The sequence below is a fragment of the Cherax quadricarinatus genome, chromosome 30, assembly GCF_038502225.1.
Source record: "Cherax quadricarinatus isolate ZL_2023a chromosome 30, ASM3850222v1, whole genome shotgun sequence".
Taxonomy (NCBI): domain Eukaryota; kingdom Metazoa; phylum Arthropoda; class Malacostraca; order Decapoda; family Parastacidae; genus Cherax; species Cherax quadricarinatus.
The window spans coordinates 24559777-24576444 of NC_091321.1; the positions used below are offsets into that span (position 1 = coordinate 24559777).

The 16668-nt window shown below is 41.8% G+C and overlaps 1 protein-coding gene and 1 long non-coding RNA gene across 4 annotated transcripts in view; one reads left to right on the forward strand and one right to left on the reverse strand.

Moving 5' to 3' along the window:
• The window catches only part of LOC138853434 (uncharacterized), a 53089-nt gene extending 40204 nt beyond the window's left edge, over window positions 1–12885 (reverse strand). Inside the window, exon 1 of the long non-coding RNA XR_011392618.1 lies at window positions 12150–12885. This is a non-coding gene — a long non-coding RNA (uncharacterized lncRNA). The remainder of the gene's footprint in view (window positions 1–12149) is intronic.
• The window catches only part of LOC128692714 (glycerophosphocholine phosphodiesterase GPCPD1), a 237459-nt gene continuing 231996 nt past the window's right edge, over window positions 11206–16668 (forward strand). For 2 of the 3 annotated variants that reach the window (XM_070090010.1, XM_070090014.1), the window contains exon 1: window positions 11206–11364. The gene's annotated coding sequence lies outside the window, so the exon portion shown is untranslated. The remainder of the gene's footprint in view (window positions 11365–16668) is intronic. The other variant, XM_070090012.1, reaches the window with a different exon arrangement.

Below are 16668 nucleotides of genomic sequence, written 5' to 3' on the forward strand. Positions count from 1 at the left end.
TGGGTTCAGACCCACGAGTGAGTGATATAACTGCAGGTCACTACTGGTGTAAGTCACTCTTCATGGGTTCAGACCCACGAGTGAGTGATATAACTGCAGGTCACTACTGGTGTAAGTCACTCGTCATGGGTTCAGACCCACGAGTGAGTGATATAACTGCAGGTCACTACTGGTGTAAGTCACTCGTCATGGGTTCAGACCCAGGAGTGAGTGATATAACTGCAGGTCACTACTGGTGTAAGTCACTCGTCATGGGTTCAGACCCACGAGTGAGTGGTATAACTGCAGGTCTCAGTAGTAGTATCCAGTTACCAGTTACCAGTGTACCAGTAGTTGACTCACTACCAACCGTCTCTGCCTGAGTCACTGTCTGAATTCATATTGTGCTGACCATAGCACTATTCAAAGACCCCCTCACATATGGGTACTGTGGGCGGGCAGTCAGTTTACGAGAGTGAGCAAGAGAGATAGGTATGGCTGTAAGGGCGCTCCCCACATTATCTGTAATTATACGTACTACCAGCCTACGTGAGTATTACTTTACCCAATCAGACCTCATCCACTTCACTGGATCAATCTGTTCCACCAGTTGAGGAGAAAGACTTAGCTCCCACTGACTTCCCAGATGAAGTCAAGCGTTTGTTGACTCTGTTGAACAAACGTCGTAAAGCCATTGCTTTACCAGGTGAGAAGATGGGTATAACGAACTTATTGTCCCATCGTATTCCACTTGAACCTGGTACTAGACCTATCTACATACCTGCGTACAGAATGCCTCATTCACAAGTTGCTGTCGCAGAAGAATTGATCAATCAAATGCTTGATGATGGAGTTATTGCACCTAGCAATTCCCCTTGGAATGCACCCTTGATGCTAGTACCTAAGAAGGATGGTACTTGGCGCCCAGTGATTGACTTTAGGAAGTTAAACGCGAAAACCATTCCGGATCGCTTTCCACTCCCTGTACTGGGTGATCTTTTACGTAATATCGGAGATAACAAAGTCTTTTCAACCCTGGATTTGTTACAAGGGTTTTGGCAAGTCCCTCTTCACGAGGACAGGTCATTATCACTTCCTCCGTATGGCGTTTGGATTACGATCTTCCCCTATCACGTTCTCAAGGCTCATGACTAATATCTTTAGAGGTCTCATAGGTAATGCACTTATGGTGTACTTAGATGACGTAATCGTCATGTCTAAAGACGTGGATACACACTTGAAAAGACTTGATGTAGTACTTGGTAAGCTTGAAGAAGCCAATTTAAAGATCAAACTGTCTAAATGTCAATTTTTCAGATCAGAAATTAAGTTTCTTGGTCACGTAGTCACTCCTAGAGGGGTTACGACTGACCAAAGTAAAGTAACTGCAGTACTAAATTTTCCAACTCCCAAAACTGCTGATGCCGTAAGATCCTTTGTGGGCTTAGCAGGTTTTTATAGATCTTTCATTGCCAATTTTTCTTTCATAGCTGCTCCTCTAACTGAGTTGCTTAAGAAAGATGCTCCTTTTGTTTGGACCTTCCGTCAAGAAAGAGCATTCCAAACTCTAAAGGAAAAGCTAACATCTGCTCCAATTTTGAAATTTCCAGATTTTTCTAAGCCCTTCTATCTGACAACTGATGCTAGTTCAATTGGCATAGGTGCCGTACTAGCTCAGAAGACCGATGGCAAGTACAACGCAGTTGCATTTGCTAGCCGAGTCCTTACGAAGGCTGAACGTAATTATACAGTAACTGAGCAAGAAGCTTTAGCAATAGTATGCTCTTTAAAGCACTTCCGAGACATTATTTATCAGTACTCTGTTCATGTCTTGACAGACCATGCTCCACTGATACCCTTATTCCAGAACAAACAACCTACTGGAAGGTTAGCCAGATGGACCTTGACTATCCAAGAGTTCAATCCCACCTTTGAGCATTTACCTGGCAAGTCAAATGTAGTCGCAGATGCCTTATCGCGACATGTTAGTATAGTAACTGCAGACCCTCCATTTAGTGCTGAAGATGTAAAGAATGCTCAATGAACAGATCCCATGTGGTCTGGTGTGATTCGATTCCTGCTCCAGGAAGATCTTATTCTGACTGTGAAGCCACCAGCACCCATCAGTGACTTTGTCATGAACCAAGAATTACTGTATCGAACAGCCGAGTTGGGTACTCCTAGCAGAAGAGTATACCAGTTAGTAATTCCACAGTCACTAGTGAATGTAGCCTTACAGCTAGTTCACGATGTACCGGGTGTTGCACACCCTGGTATAGATCGTTCAGTAAAACAAGCCAGATTGAAATACTTTTGGCCTCGTATGGCAACTGATATTTCTGAGTATGTTAAGAAATGTAGTGTCTGCATGCAACATAAAGGTAATGCTAATGGTCCTAATCCAATCCAAGTATATCCAACTACTAGCGAACCGTGGGAAAGAGTTGCGCTAGATTTGTTAACTAATTTCCAATGTTCCCTCCAAGGCAACAAACATCTGTGTGTTATGGTAGACCATTTCACCAGATATTGTGAGTTAGTTCCTATTGCAGATAAGACTGCTGAGACAGTAGCTAAAGCGTTTAAAGAACGCATTATCTGCAGGCATACCACCCCTAAGTCACTAGTAACAGATAATGGAGGTGAATTCTGTTTACCTGGAGTTTACCTGGAGAGAGTTCCGGGGGTCAACGCCCCCGCGGCCCGGTCTGAGACCAGGCCTCCTGTTGGATCAGAGCCTGATCAACCAGGCTGTTGCTGCTGGCTGCACACAAACCAACATACGAGCCACAGCCCGGCTGATCCGGAACTGACTTTAGGTGCTTGTCCAGTGCCAGCTTGAAGACTGCCAGGGGTCTGTTGGTAATCCCCCTTATGTGTGCTGGGAGGCAGTTGAACAGTCTCGGGCCCCTGACACTTATTGTATGGTCTCTTAACGTGCTAGTGACACCCCTGCTTTTCATTGGGGGGATCGTGCATCGTCTGCCAAGTCTTTTGCTTTCGTAATGAGTGATTTTCGTGTGCAAGTTCGGTACTAGTCCCTCTAGGATTTTCCAGGTGTATATAATCATGTATCTCTCCCTCCTGCGTTCCAGGGAATACAGGTTTAGGAACTTCAAGCGCTCCCAGTAATTGAGGTGTTTTATCTCCGTTATGCGCGCCGTGAAAGTTCTCTGTACATTTTCTAGGTCGGCAATTTCACCTGCCTTGAAAGGTGCTGTTAGTGTGCAGCAATATTCCAGCCTAGATAGAACAAGTGACCTGAAGAGTGTCATCATGGGCTTGGCCTCCCTAGTTTTGAAGGTTCTCATTATCCATCCTGTCATTTTTCTAGCAGATGCGATTGATACAATGTTATGGTCCTTGAAGGTGAGATCCTCCGACATGATCACTCCCAGGTCTTTGACGTTGGTGTTTCGCTCTATTTTGTGGCCAGAATTTGTTTTGTACTCTGATGAAGATTTAATTTCCTCATGTTTACCATATCTGAGTAATTGAAATTTCTCATCGTTGAACTTCATATTGTTTTCTGCAGCCCACTGAAAGATTTGGTTGATGTCTGCCTGGAGCTTTGCAGTGTCTGCAATGGAAGACACTGTCATGCAGATTCGGGTGTCATCTGCAAAGGAAGACACGGTGCTGTGGCTGACACCTTGTCTATGTCGGATATAAGGATGAGGAACAAGATGGGAGCGAGTACTGTGCCTTGTGGAACAGAGCTTTTCACCGTAGCTGCCTCGGACTTTACTCTGTTGACGACTACTCTCTGTGTTCTGTTAGTGAGGAAATTATAGATCCATCGACCGACTTTTCCTGTTATTCCTTTAGCACGCATTTTGTGCGCTATTACGCCATGGTCACACTTGTCGAAGGCTTTTGCAAAGTCTGTATATATTACATCTGCATTCTTTTTGTCTTCTAGTGCATTTAGGACCTTGTCGTAGTGGTCCAATAGTTGAGACAGACAGGAGCGACCTGTTCTAAACCCATGTTGCCCTGGGTTGTGTAACTGATGGGTTTCTAGATGCGTGGTGATCTTGCTTCTTAGGACCCTTTCAAAGATTTTTATGATATGGGATGTTAGTGCTATTGGTCTGTAGTTCTTTGCTGTTGCTTTACTGCCCCCTTTGTGGAGTGGGGCTATGTCTGTTGTTTTTAGTAACTGTGGGACGACCCCCGTGTCCATGCTCCCTCTCCATAGGATGGAAAAGGCTCGTGATAGGGGCTTCTTGCAGTTCTTGATGAACACAGAGTTCCATGAGTCTGGCCCTGGGGCAGAGTGCATGGGCATGTCATTTATCGCCTGTTCGAAGTCATTTGGCGTCAGGATAACATCGGATAGGCTTGTGTTAATCAAATTTTGTGGCTCTCTCATAAAAAATTCATTTTGATCTTCGACTCTCAGTCTGGTTAGCGGCTTGCTAAAAACTGAGTCATATTGGGACTTGAGTAGCTCACTCATTTCCTTGCTGTCATCTGTGTAGGACCCATCTTGTTTAAGTAGGGGCCCAATACTGGACGTTGTTCTCGATTTTGATTTGGCATAGGAGAAGAAATACTTTGGGTTTCTTTCGATTTCATTTATGGCTTTTAGTTCTTCCCGCGATTCCTGACTCCTAAAGGATTCTTTTAGCTTAAGTTCGATGCTTGCTATTTCTCTGACCAGTGCCTCCCTACGCATTTCAGATATATTGACCTCTTTTAGCCGCTCTGTTATTCTTTTCCGTCGCCTGTAAAGGGAGCGCCTGTCTCTTTCTGTTTTACATCTACTCCTCCTTTTTCTTAGAGGAATAAGCCTTGTGCATACATCGAGTGCCACCGAGTTTATCTGTTCTAGGCATAAGTTGGGGTCTGTGTTGCTTAGTATATCTTCCCAGCTTATATCGGTTAGGACTTGGTTTACTTGGTCCCACTTTATGTTTTTGTTATTGAAGTTGAATTTGGTGAATGCTCCCTCGTGACTAATCTCATTATGTCGGTCTGGGGCTCCGCGCATACATGACTGAACCTCAATTATGTTGTGATCTGAGTATATTTTTTTTGATATGGTGATATTTCTTATCAGATCATCATTGTTAGTGAAGATGAGGTCTAGTGTATTCTCCAGTCTAGTAGGCTCTATTATTTGCTGGTTTAAATTGAATTTTGTGCAGAGATTTAAAAGCTCGCGTGAGTGTGAGTTTTCATCAGAGCTGCCTCCTGGTGTTATTACTGCAACAATATTATTTGCTATATTCCTCCATTTTAGGTGCCTTAAGTTGAAATCCCCCAGGAGCAAGATGTTGGGTGCAGGAGCTGGAAGGTTTTCCAGACAGTGGTCAATTTTTAACAGCTGTTCCTGGAATTGCTGGGATGTTGCATCCGGAGGCTTGTAGACTATCACAATGACTAGGTTTAGGTTCTCGACCTTTACTGCTAAAACTTCCACTACATCATTTGAGGCATTTAGCAGTTCTGTGCAAACAAGTGACTCTGTAATGAGATTCTTGAAAATTTGTGTACCTTGTACAAGATCTCTAAATCCACCATTGTTCCTCATCATCCTGCCAGCAATGGGTTAGCGGAACAAACCAATAAGAAAGTACTTGATGTCTTGAGAGCCACTATCAATCCCAACAGTGAAACTTGGGATGAAGTTATACCTGATGTGCAGTGTGCTATAAATTCTGCTTACAATGTTTCTATAGGTGACACTCCACATTATGCATTGTACGGTGTAGATAAACGTTTGCCTTATGAGTTGTTATATTCTAATCCGAAACCAAATTACAACCCTGATGATTTCATAGCAACTCGTACCAGCTTAGCTCAAAGTGTTTTTAGAAGAATCCGTGAAACACTTCATAAATCAACAGCTGAATTTACAAGAGTCGCAAACACTCGAGCAAAGCCATCCAAAATCAAAGTAGGTTCGAGAGTTATGCTGATTAACTTTAACAAAACGTCTGCAATGCCAAAGCTTGATCAAAAGTTTGTTGGTCCTTATCGAGTAGTTGAACATATCACTGGTAATAAGTATAAGGTTAGAGAGATTAGTACTGGTCAGTATAAAGAATCGCATTTAGATCATATGAAGTTAGTATGTGATGATAATGATGTTCCAACCCAGACTAATGTGACAGACTCTAACAATCCTCCTGATCCTGTACTCTCTTCCTCTGATACTCAGTCAGACGATCAACCTGAATGTCGTTATTCCCTACGTACACGACAGGTATTGAGAAGTCCTCAAGTATCATTTGTAACTTCCAATTCAGATTTGCCTCAAATACAGCATGAGTTAGCCAGTGCTACAGAGTTTGATCCTCCCAGAGATGACACCCATTCTGCATATGTCAATCTCACCCTAGCAGAGTTGGGGTTAAATGTAAATAACCTGTATAGATGAATAATTACAGTATCAACTTATCAGTATTCAAGAATTTTTTTTTGTGTTCATGTTCTCTCCGCATTCTGAGAGTTAACAGTCTAGATTTGAGTGCACCGAATCTGCCTTTCTGTTAAACACTCTTTCTTTGTATATATTCCTCCCTCAGAATCCGTAGATCACATGAATACAGATCGATCGATCAAATTTTTTTTTATCACTTCTATTGTGTAATCTCAACGTTGAGTTTTAAGTTGTGCTATATTATACCTTGTATTGCATTACAGTTTCAGTTACGTAAGCTTCCATTCCAATGTTCTACTTATGTATGTTATAATGTTTAATTGTTGTGTACTTTGACATTGTATAGAATCAGCCCAAGCCGTACACCTGCCATCTCTAGTTTGTATTAGTTGTATGTCGGGACGACATACGTTAGCGTCGCCGAGCTCTCAGTAGTAGTAACCAGTTACCAGTAACCAGTGTACCAGTAGTTGACTCACTACCAACCGTCTCTGCCTGAGTCACTGTCTAAACTCATATTGTGCTGACCATAGCACTATTCAAAGACCCCCTCACATATGGGTACTGTGGGCGGGCAGTCAGTTTACGAGAGTGAGCAAGAGAGATAGGTACGGCTGTAAGGGCGCTCCCCACATTATCTGTAATTATACGTACTACCAGCCTACGTGAGTATTACTTTACCCAATCCACGTGTTCGAACTCCCACATGATACAGGTCACTACTGGTGTAAGTAACTCGTCATGGGTTTAGACCCACGAGTGAGTGATATAACTGCAGGTCACTACTGGTGTAAGTCACTCGTCATGGGTTCAGACCCACGAGTGGTATAACTGCAGGTCACTACTGGAGTAAGTCACTCGTCATGGGTTCAGACCCACGAGTGAGTGATATAACTGCAGGTCACTACTGGTGTAAGTCACTCGTCATGGGTTCAGACCCACGAGTGAGTGATATAACTGTAGGTCACTACTGGTGTAAGTCACTCGTCATGGGTTCAGACCCACGAGTGAGTGATATAACTGCAGGTCACTACTGGTGTAAGTCACTCGTTATGGGTTCAGACCCACGAGTGAGTGGTATAACTGCAGGTCACTACTGGTGTAAGTCACTCGTCATGGGTTCAGACCCACGAGTGAGTGGTATAACTGCAGGTCACTACTGGTGTAAGTCACTCGTCATGGGTTCAGACCCACGAGTGAGTGGTATAACTGCAGGTCACTACTGGTGTAAGTCACTCGTCATGGGTTCAGACCCACGAGTGAGTGGTATAACTGCAGGTCACTACTGGTGTAAGTCACTCGTCATGGGTTCAGACCCACGAGTGAGTGGTATAACTGCAGGTCACTACTGGTGTAAGTCACTCGTCATGGGTTCAGACCCACGAGTGAGTGGTATGTTTATAATGGCATTCGCTAAAATATATAAAAGAGGTTATTAACTAATTGGAAAAGGTTGAACTGTAGCTTATGGAATTACAATGAAACATTAATTTATAACTATAGATTGTTTAATAATTATAATTTTAAATAACAGGTTGGAAAAGACTTCACTATTTAATTAAGCACGTATTACTTGTTTCACCTTTACTATGAATTCATTATATTTGGCATGTTACAATATTTTCGCTTCATCTGATAACTTAGTCCACACCTTTCGTCATTAATTTTTCATAGAATTTCTATACATGTTCAAATAAATATGAGGAATACTGTAGAGGCACATGTTTCTGATGTGATGCCAGTATTCTGTCGTAATTTTCCAGAAAGTGTTTTAGGTCAGCACTAGCATTATAGTGCAGTGTTCCATAGATGTGGAGGGAACAGCAGTAAGTTCATAGAATTTGTGAGGGTTCAGATAGCTGCCTTGTGTTGAGTGATCTATTGGTTTGAAGGGGACTACTGAAGGCACAAATATGCTTGTTAGGTATGGGTAAAATATTAGATTTGTTCTGACTTGAAGGGAAGGTTAGCCACCAAGAATAATTCCCAAGACAGCCACTTCGCCAGTGAGGACGGCCTGTCTTAATAGGATCCGAACGTCAATCTGATCCCCCCAGGACTAATGCCCGGGTACCTACTTAGTGCAAGGTGAACAGGGACAGCGTGTGTGTAAGGAGACGTGTCCAAAATTTCCACCTGTGTTTGGGATTAAACCACGGACTCTTATGAGTGAGTGAGAGAGGCGAGTACGCTACCAATCGACCCACGGGGCACCACATACGTATACATGTATATGTTGGGCGCTTACTTTGAGTGTTTTAGATTCTGCTCTTGATTTGTTGATTTTTTGTCCACGATTAGAACTAGGAATTTCCCCTAGTGTTTTTTTTTTACTTCCATGGCATGACAGTGTCTTCCATTGCAGACACTGCAAGGCTTCAGGCGGACATCAACCAAATCTTTCAGTGGGCTGCAGAAAACAATATGAAGTTCAACGATGAGAAATTTCCACAAAATAGAGCGAGAAACCAACGTCAAAGACCTGGGAGTGATCATTTCGGAGGATCTCACCTTCAAGGATCATAACATTGTATCAATCGCATCTGCTAGAAAAATGACAGGATGGATAATGAGAACCTTCAAAACTAGGGATGCCAAGCCCATGATGACACTCTTCAGGTCGCTTGTTCTATCTAGGCTGGAATATTGCTGCACACTGACAGCACCTTTCAAGGCAGGTGAAATTGCTGACCTAGAAAATGTACAGAGAACCTTCACGGTGTGCATAACGGAGATAAAACACCTCAATTACTGGGAGCGCTTGAAGTTCCTGAACCTGTACTCCCTTGAACGCAGGCGGGAGAGATACATGATTATATACACCTGGAAAATCCTAGAGGGACTAGTACCGAACTTGCACACGAAAATCACTCACAACGAAAGCAAAAGACTGCAGACGAGCAACATCCCCCCAATGAAAAGCAGGGGTGTCACTAGCACGTTAAGAGACAATACAATATGTGTCAGAGGCCCGAGACTGTTCAACTGCCTCCCAGCATACATAAGGGGGATTACCAATAGACCCCTGGCTGTCTTCAAGCAGGCACTGGAGTTTTTTTATAGTTTAATATGTTTATTATGCACCCCATACTCATCCTGTGGGCGGTAGTCAAAAGATTACAGAGGAACGTAATTGGTCCAGGGACTGGACTCCAAAGTTTTGATAGCTGAGCAAGTTACAGAGGTAATGAACTCACAATTTACAAAGGTAATGAACTCACAATTTACAAAGGTAATGAACTCCAGGTAGGTCTGGTCACAATCATGACAAGTTACAAAGGTATTTACAGATTACAGAGGTACGTAATGGGTCCAGGGACTGGGCCCCCAAAGTTTTGATAGCTGAACTAGGTACAAAGGTAATGAACTCACAAGTTACAAAGGTAATGAATCCTGTAAGAATGGTTACTTACGTTTATAAATGGCTACAATCATGAACAAATTATAGAGTAATGAACAATTCACACTTCCACACCCGGTCACAACTGTAATGAGTTATTGGTGCAAATATTGATTGTTGAGTCACACACGCACGCACACACACACACACACACACACACACACACACACACACACACACACACACACACACACACACACACACACACACACACACACATATACATACACAGGCACTGGACAAGCACCTAAAGTCGGTACCTGACCAGCCGGGCTGTGGCTCGTACGTTGGACTGCGTGCAGTCAGCAGTAACAGCCTGGTTGATCAGGCTCTGATCCACCAGGAGGCCTGGTCAAAGACTGGGCCACGGGGGCGCTGACCCCCGGAACTCTCTCCAGGTAAACTCCAGGTATAGAGCAGGCTACTTAAACAGTGTGGTTATATCTAGTTTCTGTTCATACAAATAATCTGAAAAGACATTCGCAAACCATTATACAAAAACGTAAAGGCACATAAAAAAAAATAGATGATAAAAATTAACCTTGGAAAGGAGAAACCTAAATTATGTGAGCCACTACTGGTACCCAGTCTTGACCTTGTTGAGGGACGTATGTAAGGTCATAGAATTTGTGATGGTTCTGATAGCTGCTTTTTTTGAGTGATCGATTGGTTTGAAGGCGACTACTGAAGTGGATCCCCTGGCACAGTAAGTGTAAAAGATAAGATACGTTCGGACTTGGAGGGGCTTTAACCACCCACAATAATTCCCAAGACAGTTACTGCGCCAGCGAGGACGGCCTCAGCGAGGACGGCCTGTCTAAATGCTAATGGGATCCGAACTTCAATATATACCCCCAGGACTAACGCCCGGGTACCTACTTATTGCTAGGTGAACTGGGTCAGCGTTTGTGTAAGGAAACAATGTCCAACGTTTCCACCCATATCTGGGATAGAACCATGGACTCAAAGGGTGAGAGAGGCGAGTACGCTACCAATCGACCCACGGGACACCACATGTATACTGGGGCGCATACTTTGAGAGTATCTTAACAGTCTTAGATTGACTCACGAAATCGTACTGACACGTCGCTAACGCGACGGTCTGGAGTTTTGAGGCTCTCTGACCGCGGGTTCAAATCCCGCCCGTGGTATGGTTAGTCTTAGATTCTGCTCTTGATTTGTTGATTTCTTGTCCCACGATTAGAATTAGGAATTTCCCCTAGTGGTTATTTTTTACTTCCATGGCATTCATTCTTGTATAATAATAATAATAATAATAATAATAATAATAATAATAATAATAATAATAATAATAATAATGACAATGGTGGTGACAATGAACAGTGACTTTGGCCATGATAAACATCGATGAATATCATAAATAGTGAAGAGGACCAATCAGAATGCTGGACCGGTGTTAGGGGGGGTGTGTCTGGTGTGGTCCAATGAGAGAGCTGCGTTGGAGGTGTTAGCGTGCGCGGGCGCGTGCGTCACTAGTGCCTCTGTGTGTCCTATCGTGGGTGTGTTACTACGCTGCTCTCGTTCTTCTCTCCTATTGTCTGGATATTTTAAAAGTGTTTATCTGCACTAATTGGTAAGTGATGATGGTGGTGGTGATGATGCTGTGTTTGGAGGTAGAGATGAGAGGAATGGAGGCTGGGTAGTGTTATATATACTAGGTTCACTGGAAAATCTGTCTCCTTCCTGTAATGTTTAATTAAGACACTGTGGCTTGGTGTGGAGGTTATTATTATAATAAAAAAGAAGCGCTAAGCCACAAGGGCTATACAGCGCTTGGTGTGGAGGAGGTGATTGACCACACTCCCCCACACCACCCATACGCATAACCCCTACCACCTCCATACCTCACCACCCCCACCATATATCTTCATCACCACAAATACAAATTTTTATTTCTTTGCAAAGGTGCACTGTGAGAGTTACATTTTATAAAATATTGTTAAGTGCAAAGAAAGTCACTAACATGCCTGGGCATTTCGGGCAGATTGCCCATAGGGCAATAATAATAATAATAATAATAATAATAATAATAGTAGTAGTAATACTATTAGTAATAGTAATAGTAATAATAATGATAATAATAGTAGTAGTAATACTATTAGTAATAGTAATAGTAATAAAAATAATAATAATATATTACAGCGACCCCAGTGGAAATAAGTCACTTTGTCTAACTCTTTTGGGGTTTCCTAGGTAATTTACACCAGCGTTACTATATTATAATTGTACTTGTGTACCTGGAAATAAGTCAAGGGCTCTCGTGGAAATAAGTGTCTGACTTTTGAGTTATTCTAGGTAATTTACACGTATGTTACAACGTATGATAAATTGTGTAACTACCTAAATAAACTTACTCACCTAAATAAACTTATCGCCACACACGATACCAACACCTCACCTTCACGACCTCTACATCATGGCCCCGACGTCACCCTACAGTTTCTACACTCCACACCTCTTCCCCCAGTTTTCCTGTAGAGTGCATAACTTGTGTAAAATCACTTAAAATCTTAAATCTAGGGTAATGTCATGAGGCCAAACACTGACTTTCTGTTGCAGTCTTGTCTTACATGAATATTAGTTGCACGAATTTATCACGTAATCATTATTGGTAAGGATGAATAAAAATTGAATATATTACATAGTTACCTCCATTTTTATTAACACCAAACTCCCAGTCTCCCACTTTCAGTTCCCACGATCTACTCACCCAGACAGCGTTGTACGACCCTTGTGCGTTTAGCGCTTAATTTTGATGATAATGATAATACTCACCCGGAGGATCCCCGCACTCCCATGATCTCCCCTTCCATACTATCCCCCCACCCTCACCATCCCATTTTTATTAATGTTAACACCAAACCCCTACCCCTACTCCCAAACTTTGGATTCCAAACCATCCCTCACCCCACCATCTCCTTATCTCACCATCTTACCCCACCATCTCATCTCACCCTCTCACTCCACCATCTCCTCATCCCACCATCTTCTCACCCCACCATCTTCTCACCCCCACCATCTCATCCCACCATCTCCTCATCCCACCATCTCCTCATCCCACCATCTCCTCATCCCACCATCTCCTCACCCCACCAATCTCCTCATCCCACCAATCTCCTCATCCCACCAATCTCCTCATCCCACCAATCTCCTCATCCCACCAATCTCCTCATCCACCATCTCCTCACCCAACCATCTCCTCATCCACCATCTCCACATCCACCATCTCCTCATCCACCATCTCCTCACCCCACCATCTCCTCACCCCACCATCTCCTCACCCCACCATCTCCTCACCCCACCATCTCCTCACCCCACCATCTCCTCACCCCACCATCTCCTCACCCCACCATCTCCTCACCCCACCATCTCCTCACCCCACCATCCCCTCACCCCACCATCCCCTCACCCCACCATCCCCTCACCCCACCATCCCCTCACCCCATCCACACCCACAATGTCCATACCTCAATGAATGGGAATTAAAGAGTTATTAGAACTGATAAACACTGAAAATAATTAGAACAAATTATTTAGTATTCAATTAAATTAAACTAAAAAAAATAAACAATTGACAAGATCTTCTGTATATTGTTTGTAATAAAGCTGAAAATATTCATTTATAATGATAAGTAATTCACACATTGAGAAACAGGAAGAACTGAATTTCTGGATATTTGTAATGACAACAAGCATAAATTTAGCAGACACATCCAGCACATGACTTTAGAAGGTTTCCAAATTCCTAAAGTCACTTAAAGCAAGTTTCCAAAACAGCAGTCATTCTCTCCATCTGATTCCAGAAAACAATTCCTCTCCTCATCCCCTTGACCATTCAAAAACTTGAACCTGCTTAATATACAGAGTATACAAATGGCAACAGCTAGCTTGTAATATTGTCATTAACAATCCTGAGTAGCCAGAATTCATTAATCCAAGTACAGTACTTGAATCAACTTTGCGAGTAATTAAAGACTACTTTAGTTAATATGAACAGAATTCTTCGTCAATAAGCCATGCGTGTCGTAGGAGGTGACTAAAATGCCGGGAGCAAGGGGTTAGTAACCTCTTCTCTAGTATACATTACTAAATTTAAAAAGAGAAACTTTCGTTTTTCTTTTTAGGTCACCCTGCCTTGGTGGGATATAGCCAGTTCATTAAAAAAAAGTGAACATGAGAACATCAAAGAAGCACACATGTTAAGCAGTACCTTATAAAATTAGCATTACTGAATAAAATTCTTATAATTGTAACGTATTGTGGAAATCTGTGAGGTGCTTTCGACTGTGAGGCAATCACCACTATCATGACTGATGTGCAATTACCCCTTCACAAGTCTTCACCATATTCCCTCTTCTGGTTTCTAATGGGATGCACTAAATAATAATAATAATAATAATACTTTATTTTGACATGATACATGGTTATACAAAGGAATATAATAGTTGAGTGTACATGCCAAAAGCCCCATGTATGCAGAGCATTTCGGGTGAACTTAAAATTAACTTAAGATTAACGCTATAGCATTAAATGGTCATTAGATGAGTTACAGTGAGTACAAGAGAACTGAGTATGTTAATAGGCAGTGTTGTATGGCTTCAGTAAGTCTAATAGAGAAGTTTAGTAGATAATTACAGTCTTGAATTATTTTAGAAAAATTAAAATATTACAATAGAACAATTTAAGCAATTTACAATATGAAGTATATTACAATTGAGTATTTAAAACAATGAAATTTGAACATTACACTTTTGTAGTATTACAGTTTTATAATAGAACAATTTAAACAATTTACAATATGAAGTACAATTTAGTATTCAAAACAACGAAATTTGAACATCCTAATTTTGAAGTAGTGAGTACTTACATGGTTGAATAATCTTCAGCACAATATTCAGTATTGAAATTGAGACATCACTGATACTTTTTTGTGTTGCCTTTGAGTAGCTGGTAGGTATTAAGTACGGCTTATTTGGTTAATCTTGGGTGATGAGATTTCTAGTAGTGTGTTCTGGTAATGAATTTCAGATCTTTGGACCCTTTACGTGCATAACATTTTTGCACAGGGGGAGATGGACACAAGGGATATTCATAGTGGTTTCTGTATTGTATTATGGTTGTGTGTTCTGTTGTAGTTATCAGGTAGGAGTTTGAAAGGAGGGTTTATATTTGAGTGTAGTATTCTGTGTATGTAGTAGGCACAATAATAAGTGTGGATGGTTTGTATATTAAGACTTGAAAAGCAGCAGAGTATGCTGTCTGTTACAGGAATTTGTAATCAGTCGCACTGCAGTTTTTTGTTGGGTTATTAAAGGTTTAAAGTGATTTGCTGTGGTTGAGCCCCGTGCACAAATACCATAGGTGAGGTAAGGGTAGATGAGAGAGTGGTATAGTACAAGAAGAGCTGATAGGGGTACATAATACAATATCTTTGAGAGGAGGCCTGCTGTTTTGGAGACTTTCTTGGATATTTGCTGTATGTGAGTTTGGAATTTGAGATTGCAGTCTAGGTGGAGACCTAGAAATTTGCCCACTGTGTGTGTAGAAATGGATGAACCATTTATCAGTATGTTTAGCTGTACATTTGTAGCTCTGTTTCCAAATACAGTAGCATAAAATAGGTTTTGTCTATATTGAGAGTGTTTGCTGGTGGTCATCCAAGTAGATATTTTTAGTAGTTCAGCATTTACAGTGTTTGTTAGTATGGCTGGGTTTGGGTGAGAGAAGACTTAAGTAGTGTCATCTGAAGATTGTCTATAGGCTGTCTGTAGTTAAGAATTCCCAATGGCTACCCTTGGCTAACTTGACCCTTAGGAGTCCTCATCCCAGTGGGCCCTGATGCAAAGAAGAATGGTTCCTGTAAATAATTGATAGTTGCCCTGGCTTATGGGCTAGTCATGCTCTCAGTTAGGGCATTCTTAGATTTACGTAGATTGATGGAGAGTGAAAAGTAGATAAGTTTTGTCATTTGCACTTTATAGCTCCAAGATTTGAACCAAGATGATCTAAGCTGACCTTTGGGCACCAATGCATGCCCAGGAATTGAATGACTTGGAGTAATCCAATGTGTGATGGGATCCATAGCAATTGTACATTAATTCCTTTGTCCCTAATTTTTGAGTATCTATACCTGGCTTCTCCAATGAGCATGTTGTTGGAGTTATTAATGAGTCAAGAGCCTTCAATGATGACATAGAATCAGTAATGATGATAGAGTCAAGCTCAGTGTCATAGGTTAGCTTTAGCGCCATTAGGATTGCAAACAATTCAGTTTGCAGTGTAGACACCCAGTTGTTAATTCTTATGCCTAACTCAACAAATTTATTATCGTTTTTAACAAGGGAGGTGGCAACAAGAGCAGATGCAGCCCTGCCAGAAGACTCCTGTTTAGATCCATCAGTGTATATAACTTGTAATAACTTATTACTACCAGCTAGGTGAGAAATTTCTTCTTGAGCAGTTGCTCTAACAAGAGATTTAAGGAAGGGATTACTAGCAATGAGCTTCTTGGGAGGGACTTGCAGGTATGTGATATTAAATGAACATATCTTCCACGGAGGGGTGAAATGCTCTTGTTGCCTACAGTGATACAGTTCATGCAGGTTATAAAACTTGATGTAATTGCACGTTTTCACAATCCATTTAGATCTGTGTGTATTTACCTCTAGACACTTGGTAAGATTCATTGTGACAGTGTCTGGTTCGTTTCTCAACATTCTAATACCGAGTACAGTGTTAATCTCAATAATCCTATCACTGATACTAGAAATACCAAGCTCCTTCCTCATGTTAAGAACTTTTGTAGATCTGGGACAGCCAAGAATAATCCTGAGAGCTTCATTTTGCATTAACTCCAAGGGTCGGAGAGAACTTTCTC